Here is a 9,195-nt window from a genome sequence, read left to right as displayed (position 1 = left end):
ACCAGAGTCTGTCTTACAGTAAGCAATGTAAATTTAAGGTGGTCCTCCAAATTAAAATTTTCCACTAAATTTTCCAATTAATTCAAAGATAAATGAGAGCATTCATAAGTTGTTTAAAGCAGTTAGGCATATAAGTTGGACAAATTATGATCTACCTCAAATGATGAAATTGTTTCTGGAATACTTGATTGCCTTTTATTTTATTTTTTTCTGGCAGTAATTGAATAGCATAGTTAGTTGTCAATTAAGTCCATTCTATTTCATGACAATAAAGCCATGCCATCTGCATGTGTAACTGTATAACTATGCTCTGTTTCTACTTGCTATAGTGAAGGAGCATGCATGTGCTAAATGACAGCAATCCAGATTAATTAAGTGAAAAAGAAACAATGTCCCTGTTTTATCCTTGTGGTAAAATTGCATGAACTATGAAAGAATTGTTTCTACTGAGCCTGAACTTCAAAAGGGATTCTGTGTAAACATTAATAAATATGGTTCTATAAGTGCATGGATTTTAGTCTTCTCATTATTACTATCTCAGAAAAAGGCTGAGGAAAGGTCACTTAGAGTAACAACATATTATATTTTATTCAAACAAAGTGATAAGGAATATAACTGAAGAGCAACCACAGAAATGAAAAGACTGTGAGGGAGTTGAAAATTACCTTGAGTCCACGCTCATAGATTCTTGGCATTTGGGATCACTAGCGATGTGAAAGGAAGTATCATAAATCTAAGAGAAGGTTCTCCTTAAAGATAGCAGCCTGTATGTGCAGGTAGTGAGACACCCCTCTTAAGGTTGTCAGATATGCTATAAGATATCCAGTTATATTTTAATTCCAAATAAACAAATTCTTTTCCCAGTATAAGTATATCCCCAATACTGCATGGGATATACTTATACTTGAAAAAATGTTATTTACCTTAAGTTAAAATGTAACTGAGTGTCCTGTGCTTTATTTGCCAAATTGGGCAACCCTATTCCCCCTCTCTTGGGGTCCTTTTAAATTTTCAGAAAATAGAACAAAACGGTATAAATGTGTTAGGGAACCATTGACCAAAACCGCCTGCCCTGGCCAGGCACTATAGTAACCGCTTGCATGAGTTATCTCACAACAGGAGCTCCCAATAAGGAAGAAGAACTGACAATCTGCCACCAACTGGAAGAATTTGGGAGAGGCCAAAAGGAGGGAGGAGACACCAGCCTACAATACTTCCTGCCAACCTCCCAGAAACCCTCACTGTGGAATGCATCTTGACTGAGAGATGCACACTGTAGGAAGGGCCTTGAATCAGACCAAATATGGACACGGGCAAGATAATTGGCCAGAGGCTAACCTCACCACCAAAAACCCTGAGACTGCGAGCCACGTGGCAGAGCAGTTCTCCTGAGTTCCCTTACTCTGCTACTCGATGCTCGAGTAGTACCCCTTTCCAATAGTCTGTTGCTTTGTCAGCAAGTGTCTCCTCAGACAATTCATTTCTGAGTGTTAGACAAGAGCCCACTCTCAGGCCCTGGAAGGGGTCTTTCTTCTGGTAACATGCACAATTGCAAAGAGAATGTGTGCTGGCTGGGAGGTTGATGGAGGCATCAGGAGAAGAAGAAAGTTAAACAAAACTCTACTTGAGAGAAAGTGGATGAGGTAACATTGGTAAAGCACTTTGTAAATGGTTACAGCCTAGAATGCCTGCAAAGGAGCTTCAATGAAGGAGGCAGCCAGCCTCCTTGACAGCACCCTGGAAAGGTCTGGACTAAGGAATATGGAAGGAATTAATAGAAAGTCTGTATCCTGAAGAGCTGATATTCTACACCTCCCAGCACCACTTGAAGAAATGCAGACAGCAAAGATTTTACATCTCCTAGCTATGTAACAAAAATAACCATAACAATAAATAGCTTTTTCAAAAAGAAATCAAAAGACCTGTTTGGCAGGAATTAGGCAGCTATGAGGGAGTGGTTGCCTGGAACCACCAGGTAAACCAGAACCAGGTAGTGGTTCTACCTGGAACTGATTTCTCAACATCTTGCCTTAAAGCAAAGCCTTTGAGTACTCACACACTCAAAGATCCAATTCAGCTTTCCTTCTTAGCACACAGTAAGAGCTCAAAAAAGCTTAGCTGTAATTATGATGAGAAACAGACTTCTTAATACTAGAGCACTAAGTCAGACCCAGTGGAGACAATGCTCTTTGTTTCTATGTGGTAGCTCAACAAAGAGATCTGATATTGTTCCGACTTGCTTCTGTAAGATAGAAAAGAAAGCAAGGATTCAAGATAGATGTGTGTGCCTTTGGCTAGAATAACTTCAGGACTTTATCTCTTGAGAAATTAAAATTTGGGGGAATGAGTTGGGAGGGGGCAAGGTACTCTAACACGCATTGCAGCTGCTTTTTATTGTCTAGCCACCAGGGTAGAGGATTACTGCCTCATAAAGGAGTATGTGTCCCTTTACCACTTACGGGGAATTCAGAAGTTAGGTTTTGTAAGATTAGGAGTCTTAATCAAAAATATTCCCATTGGTTAACTGAATCTTTCCTTCTAATGTATCCATAATTAATCAACTCCAAAGAAAAGCCCAGAGGGGCCAGTGGCCCTTTCTAAGCTATTAACAAGAGTGTATTGTAATTAAAGGAAGTCTTTTCCAGTAGTTTTTGCATAAATATTTGAAAATAAGACTTTAGTAACTAAAAATACTTAAAGAAAATATGGAAAGGGGAGAAGACAAAGAATTTATGAGCTATTTGTTTGTCCCTTAGGTGCAATTTTTTTTTTTTTTTTTTTTTTTTGCGGTGTGCAGGCCTTTCACTGTTGTGGCCTCTCCCGTTGCGGAGCACAGGCTCCGGACGCACAGGCTCAGCAGCCATGGCTCACGGGCCCAGCCGCTCCGCAGCATGTGGGATCTTCCCAGACCGGGGCACGAACCCGTGACCCCTGCATCGGCAGGCGGACTCTCAACTACTGCGCCACCAGGGAAGCCCTAGGTGCGATTTTTATCTCATTTTTACATAAAAATTCCTTGCTCTGCAGCCTATATAAGGCCACACTGAAAGGAGCAGATTCGTCTCCTGAGAGACAAATGACAAATTTCCAGAGAAATGCATGTGCAAAAGTTATGTAAAATTGTTTGTTCCTTTAAAAATTGTTCGCGTAAAAAATGACACTGAGAGTTACAGAAAGCCTCTGGAGGCTGGGGATAAAACTGGTGACCCACAGACTCAGGCTGGTACCCTTATTAGGAGAAAACATCCTGAAATTTCCAATGAAAAATGAATGCCTGAGATCTCTGAGAAGAAAATTTACACTAATTCAAAACAAAAACAAACAAACAAAAACCCTAAAACAAAAAACAGTGGCAAACTCATTGTGAAACAGAAAGAAATTGATGTGGTCCGCAAAGTGTATGTTCTAGGTGCTAAATAACCTCTCTAGTCACTAAAAGGGAAGCAAAAAACTCATTCATTGTTCTTTTTGCAAAACTTCCTTGCTTTATTACTTGAAGCAGCTTCATTACTTGTTGTATACATGAGATAATGAAACTTTTCCATCCGAAGTGACCACAGACAAAAGAACTAATAATAATAATAGTAATAAGTAGTATTAGAGCTTGTTGAAACGAGGCAAAGGGTGTACTTCTTTGCTAAATTGAAGAAGAACCAAAGGTTTTGTATCTTAGTTTTCATTTTTAAATCTATTTTAAATAAAAGGCACTGCGAAGCACAGGTATATTCTGATGAACTTGAAGTATTAAAATCACATAGTGTGCTTTTATTATTTAATATTTTATGTATATGGAGGCAGTTGATTCACTGGGAGAAGATCTAAACAGCAAGAGTTAAGTGACAGACCATGTTTTCAAAGATTTACATCTGGATTGTGAAAGCCATTGAACCAAATTCAGTGTTTAAAGCCAGAGTCCAAGTTTAGGAAAATTTTCTTTGTTAAAGCAGCAGCTGGGCAAGGGCTAGCTTTTCCACATAGGAAGAGGTGTCAATTTAATTTTAAAAGTATCCCCAGTGTTTTACCCCTCAGAGGCCTTTTGCAGCCCCTCCTTTCAAGAGGTGGAATGTATTTCCTCTGGCCCAGGCTGATCTAATGATTTGCTTTGGCCAATAGAATGCAGTGAAAATATAGATCTGCCAAGGCCAAGCTAGACTCCAGTGGCCCTATGTGTGTCCACTCTCTCTCACAGAACTTTGCCGCTGCCATGTGAACAAACTCAGGCTAGCCTGATGGACTGAAAGATCGTGCGGAAGAGAGCCCAGTTGTCCTAAACCTGTCTGTGGCCAGCTGATTCGGCAACATGTGAAAGAGTCCAGCCAAGGTCAGCAGAACCACCTAGTACCCTCTGACAGCTGACCACAGATGTGTGCCTGAGCCTGGCTGAGACCAGAAGAACCATCCAGCTGACCTTTAGCCTCCTGAACAATACTAAATGCTTTTGGTTCTAACTCACTGAAATTGAGTTGGTTTGTTACACAGCAATAGCTAACCAATACAGGAAAGCTATGATAGATTTACACACAAAACCACTGGAATGAGATTTCTTTCATTTTCTTTAAATTTATGTAGCCAAACACACTGAAAATTTTCCAAAGTGTGAAAACTATTTAAAGAGACAGTGCAAAGTTATCCCTGGGGATCAGGCAGAAGACAAAGCAGTTCTATGACAAAGATGTGTCTCTTAAGTGGAATCAATGAAAAGCAAAATCAAGTGCTAAATGAAATCAGTCAGCAAGGAGATCACAGACACATGACTTTTTCTTGAGGAAGGGAAGTGTGTAGGCTACAACTCATTTAGATTCTAAGTAGTCTGATTTCTGCATGCCAGAGAAGTCTCTGAAGGTTGCCTCATGGTGGAGAAAATGCAGAGCTAATTGTCCTGGCCCCAGGCTGGTGAACCAAGGAAACAGTGAGCCATCGGTTGCTCTTTGATCATTTAAAGTACAGTAAGTCCCCTACATGCGACAAGTTCCATTCCGAGAGCACATTCCTAAGTCCAATTTGTTCGTAAGTCCAACAAAGTTAGCCTAGGTACCCAACTAACACAATCGGCTATATAGTACTCTAGTGTAATAGGTTTATGATACTTTTCACACAAATAATACATTAAAAACAAACACAAAAAATAAAGGAAACTTTTTTTATCTTACTGTACAGTACCTTGAAAAGTACAGCAGTACAGTACAACAACTGGCATACAGAGGCTGGCATCGAGTGAACAGGCAAGAAGAGTTACTGACTGGAGGAGGGAGAGGAGGTGGGAGATGGTAGAGCTGAACGGTTGTCAGCAGTAGGAGACAGAGGGCTGCAATTTCACTCACACCTGACGCTGATGGCACAGGTTCTGGTTCCTTGCTGGATTCAATTCTATCTACCCTCCTAAAAACATCCAGTGATGTCTGGGTAGTACTGTCCCAGCTACATCACCACTGCATTTATGTTTGCTTCCGGACACCGTGGGCTTGAAATAAAGATACTGTACTACTGCACTGTATACAGTACTGTACAGTAAAGTACACAAAAGCAGAACTGCTTGTAGAGGATGCACGCACGTGACAACATATGCTAGACACGTGAACTAATTTACATGGTTGGACACGCGAATGCATGTTTGCATCTTTAAAAGTTCGCAACATGAAGGTTCGTATGTTGGGGACTTACTGTACTTTATTTCTGGTAGGATTTCCTAAATCTCCCTCAGTTCCCATCTTGAGACTGAGAGGGATTATTCCTCCCAGAACAAAAATATAACAATCCCTGACATTTGACCCAGGTAGAGTTCCTCTGGAAAACAATGGTAGGGGCTCCACCTCCTTTCTAGAAGAATGCCTGTAACTTTTTGGAAATGACTGAGTCATTCTTGTCATCAGCCTTCGTCTCAGAAGAACAAGATCACAGGTGTTTTATTTTTCTCATTCTTCTCTTAAAGCAATGCTGGATATCACTTATACAAGTTAAGACTTGATTATACTTGACATTGAAGTAGCTCTTTGTACAGAAATTCATCTTTCTTATGAGTAGCAATAACGTTTGCCTTTTCTTCCCTGAAACATCTAATCAACTCATGTTACCTTTTTATTATAGCTCTCACTCTGTCCTTCCCTCCTATACTTTCTTGTTCCTTCTTTTCTTCTTTCCTTTTTTCCTCCCTTTCTTCCCTCTCCCACTTTCTCTTTTCTGCATTGAAAAAGCCATGGAAGAAAGCTTTTTCTATTTTCTGACAAAGCTTGTGAAAATGGACTCACAGGCAGAGAGACACTTAATACTGAAGAATTGAAAAGCTGTCATAGAAATTTTAGAATATTGACAGAAAGGAGTATATTAGTTTCCTAATGCTGTTGTAACAAATTGTCACAATTTAGTAGCTGAAAGCAGCACAGATTTATTTCTTATAGTTCTGGAGGTCATAAATCCAAAATTGGGCCTTACATGGCTAAAATCAAGGTGCCAGCAAGGATGTTTCAAAGAGAAGTTGTTTTCTTGCCTTTTTCAGTTTCTACAGGCTGCCTGCATCCTTTGGCTCATGGCCGCTTCACTCTGTCTTCAAAACCAGTGGCAGAGTATCTTTTCTCTCTGGCTCTGTTTTCCTTTGCTTTGTCATCACGTTGACTTCTTTCTGACGCTGACCCTCCTGCCTCCCTCTTAAAAGGACCCCTGTGACACTGGGCTCACCCAGATAATCCAGGATAATCTCTTTATCACAAGAACCTAACTTAATCACATCTGCAAAGTACTTTTTGCCATATAAAGTGACTTTCATAGGTTCCAGGAATTAGGCTGTGGAATTCTATAGGGGCCATTATTCTGCCTACCACAGAGGAGTAAGCAGAAACATATTTCTGAACAATTTTTTGAACATGAACTGTGTTTTAGGCAACATTTAAGTGCTTCCCATACATTATTCAATTTATCCTTATAGAGCTCAGTGAGATATGGATTACTTTGCCTTTTATACAAAATTAAATAAATTATTACCATAATTTATTTTACAGAACTAAAGTTCTTATAAGAATACCCCTATACTTGTATAAATGTTTCAATTAAAAATTAATCATTCAAATATTTTTATTTTAAGATAATACTTAAAAATCTTATAAGATTTCAAATTATTTGAGTAGTCATTAACATAAGAACATTCTTTTCCTAATATTGTTTTGGATTGGGTTGACCCATGACTTAATAAACCATGATAAAATAGTCTTAAATATTAACACTGGATGAATCAATATCTGTTTCTTGTAGTAAGTTTAGTCAAGCTTAAATCTGAGCAATATTTTTGATTCCCCATCCATAAACTGGTATAAAATATTTTCTGGAATTTTAGCCTTTGGAGAATGTCAGTTGTATAATTTACCTATAGTCAATCTATTGTTCCCTTTTGAGAGCAAAGATATTATATTGAGAACAAAGATATTATATCGGTAAACTATACAAAGAAAAAGACATTCTATAAAAACATTTATTCAGAAACCATTACCTCTTGTTCAAGGGAAACCTATTATAGATCTTAAATCAATTCTTAAGAATTTCTAACCTTGGATTTCTTGTAGATCCAAGATACAGAAGCTAAATTTTCTGAGTGTTTTTTTTTTTTCTATCCTGTCACTGTGTCAGAATTGGGGAGGAAGACAAGGAGAGAATCAAGTTAGAGAAACATAACTCATAAATAACGTTGCTCATTTTTAAATTCAAGAGTCCCACTAGGAAGACTGAGGCACCCAAGCTGAAGGTATAGTCTGCCAGCCAGTACTGTTCATTTATCAATTCCATTTACATGAAAATATTAACTCAAGCTATCTTGCCCTCAATCTCTACATCCTGGTATTATTTGAAAGGATCACCAAGACACATACTGATGTGAAAGACCTGAGGATGAGCAGGTTCTGAGAGATGGAGCAGAGGAATAGAGTTGTCTCTAAGAAGTGTCATTGCCCTTGGTGTTCAAACACCAAGATGACAATATCTGCCAACAAGGATGCTGCTGACCAATAGCTTCAAGTTACACTGACAGCAAACCTGAGTCACGTATATTACTGGATTGGACACTGCTGCTAGGTAACTTTATGAGAAATGCTTGTTTCTCTAGCCAAGTATATTCCTTCCCTTATAAGAACAGCTCAGTTTTTCATAATTCACATTTATCCTGGCATCAACATTCTTTATTATTTGTTTGTTGATTAATACATTCAGAATAAGCGAAACTCCTTACCTTCTAAAAATCAAGAACAGATATTTTGGCTTCTCAGATTAAGGGACCAGGGAGTTTAACCCTTGTCAGCTGTATCATGCAGATGACTTGCTTATTCCATTTCAATATTTAATGTAAGTTTTTTGACAGAAAGACTGAATGGTGACAGGGACAGGTATTCTATGGAGACCATTGTAAACTAGGATAAGTAAAGCACCAGAATGGTATATTTTTAGTGAAGAGTCCTTTTTAATTTAGATAAAGATACATTTTCGTGATAATTTTTAGATCATAAAACATTAAAATCTGGGCTTACTGGAGAAGTAAGTAAGCAACCTCTTTTATTTCTGTGTCCTATGGGCACCATTAACTGGCCTCTTTCATATATGTACTCTTCAACAACAGTTCTTTGAGAACCTATAATGAACTTGGCATTGGCTAAACTCAGAGAAGGCATGTAGGAAAGAATTTACTCCCATCCTTTGACAAGGGCATACAGGACTTTAATATCCATCAGAATCTTAAGGTATTAAAATAAGCAACTGACCAGTAAGAAGTTTAGACAAAGGGGGGTGGGTAAGAGTGAGAGCCAGGAAAGAGACAAGAAGGGGCAAGGGAGATAATGCCCCGAGCCCGGGGGGCTCAAGGTCAACCTGGTGAGGTAAAACACATATTCAAGGAATTAAAATAATAAGTTAAAGCAATATAGAATAAAATAGGGCAGTACAGAACGAGGCATAGTGGGGCTGATAGAACTTTGGAATCATGGCCGTCAGTAAGGAGCCGCCTGACTCTGGTCCACAAGGCATATTGGAGGAATACATATACCCTTTAAAAGTCAAATTGTCAAGTTGTACTGCTTGAAACTTATCCGCTGTTTTCTTGCTCTGCCTCTTATTAAATGTTGTGCCCACTCAGCAAATCTTCAGCCCCATCTTTCTTACTTACTTACACAGTATCCATTTTGTTCAGCCATCCAACATCTTCCACGTGGTCATGTGCTCACC

Source organism: Tursiops truncatus, chromosome 4, assembly GCF_011762595.2.
Source record: "Tursiops truncatus isolate mTurTru1 chromosome 4, mTurTru1.mat.Y, whole genome shotgun sequence".
In the NCBI taxonomy this organism is placed as follows: Eukaryota; Metazoa; Chordata; class Mammalia; order Artiodactyla; family Delphinidae; genus Tursiops; species Tursiops truncatus.
This window is presented reverse-complemented; position numbering follows the sequence as displayed.